At 56.5% G+C, this 1,570-nt stretch overlaps 1 protein-coding gene across 2 annotated transcripts in view; it reads right to left on the bottom strand.

Annotated features, from left to right (window-relative positions):
* The window catches only part of LOC113207299 (collagen alpha-1(I) chain), a 56,236-nt gene extending 55,040 nt beyond the window's left edge, over nucleotides 1-1,196 (bottom strand). For both annotated transcript variants that reach the window (XM_052270238.1, XM_052270239.1), the window contains exon 1: nucleotides 514-1,196. The gene's annotated coding sequence lies outside the window, so the exon portion shown is untranslated. The remainder of the gene's footprint in view (nucleotides 1-513) is intronic.
* Nucleotides 1,197-1,570: the final 374 nt, after the last annotated feature.

The raw sequence follows: 1,570 nt of genomic DNA, 5'->3' as shown, positions 1-1,570 counted from the left end.
CCCCCACCACCCCTCGACCACCCACCACTCAGATAAACAGATCCCTCCAAGAGACAACTCAAAAAGACGTTACCCTACTTGACAACGCGAACGCCTCTCGCTCTCTGCAGATTGGCGGTGGTCTAAAAGATGCGTCTATCTGCAGTTTAGTAATGGACGACAATTATAAGGCAACTATCTCAGTGGGCAGAAACACCCCATCACACAAGAGCGTCAAGAGTCGTGAGCTAGTGCTAAAAATTAAATCGAGCATGTAAGTTGACGAGAACAACGTTGCACCTGTTGACAATTGGTGAAACTGACACTACGATTTATGTCGCTCCGCATCAGAGGCAATACTCTGTCAAAACTAAATCTTAAAGAGCGACGCGATGCCGGCAGCAGCTGCTCCTCTGCCAGTGCTGCTGTCGCCCGTGCACCCTAACCTCCACGCCAACCAACGGCCCGCCGACAGCCGAACTTACACTGCCACAAACGGACTGTAAACAAAAGCCTCAAACACGACATACTCACCCTGTTTCTCTGACATGGGCTCCAGGCTTGTGCTGAAATAATCCCAGTGTTAGAGGAGGCCGAGTCGAGTTTTCAGGCGAGACATTGAGTCTCACAAAAGTGAAGCCACAAATAATCCGACGAAAGCGTATCCAATAGGCTGGGGCAGATCACTCACACACTCACTATTTCATTATTTGCTTTCTTTTCCACACCACACCACTGACAACACTCGTGGATAATTTCCACCACTTTTTTTGCTTTTCTTTTCTTTCCACAAGGGGATAAACAAGACACTGGCTCGTTACATATATATTATATCACAATTTTTCACTGCATCCGACTTGACAACACATGCACACAGACACACACAGAGGCACTGCACTGATATCCAGGTTGAGGAAGCACTTGTCGTTCACTTGCACCGCACGTTTGACGGTGGTGTTGTTGTTGAAGTAATCCACTGGAGCGGTGCGGTAGCGCGCGGCGCCGTCGTCGGTACGGGCAGCACGAGGTTCCACCTCCGGCGCGGCTCCTCGCCTACTGCCGCAGCACGCTGCCTCCACCGCCGACCGGCTCGGCTCGGCCCGGCCCGGCGCGCCCCGGCTGGCTCGGCTGGGCTCGGCTGGGCTCGGCTCGACTCAGCGCTGCTGCCGCTCGCTCACTCGCTCCGCTCCCCGCACCGGCCTGGCTGGCCGGCCCGGCCCCGGCCCTCCCAAGCTGGGGCTGGGGGTTTGGCTCTGGCTTCGCGCAGCCCCGCTGCGTGAGCTCTGCGTTCTGTTCGCCGGCCTCAAACTGTTTTCGTGTTTGGCCACGCTATGCTGACCAATTTGATCGGATCGCCAAAGAGAGTGTGTGTGTTGTTAAGGGAGAGATCGAGCGAGAGAAAGAGACAGAGAGCGCTGGGGCCGCGGCGCGTTGCAGCGCGGCCACAACAACGCCCCTGGGTGTCCACCGCGCCGCCGCCGCGGGGAACGGAGTTATCGTTAAGCCTGGACGGAAAAATAAAGATCTATCGTCAAACACGAAGCGGACGAGTCTGGGCGCGGGGCGCGGCAGGGCGGGGCAGGGCGGGGCG

The sequence above is a fragment of the Frankliniella occidentalis genome, unplaced genomic scaffold (genome assembly GCF_000697945.3).
Source record: "Frankliniella occidentalis isolate FOCC.00 unplaced genomic scaffold, Focc_3.1 Scaffold115, whole genome shotgun sequence".
NCBI lineage: Eukaryota > Metazoa > Arthropoda > Insecta > Thysanoptera > Thripidae > Frankliniella > Frankliniella occidentalis.
This window is presented reverse-complemented; position numbering and strand designations above follow the sequence as displayed.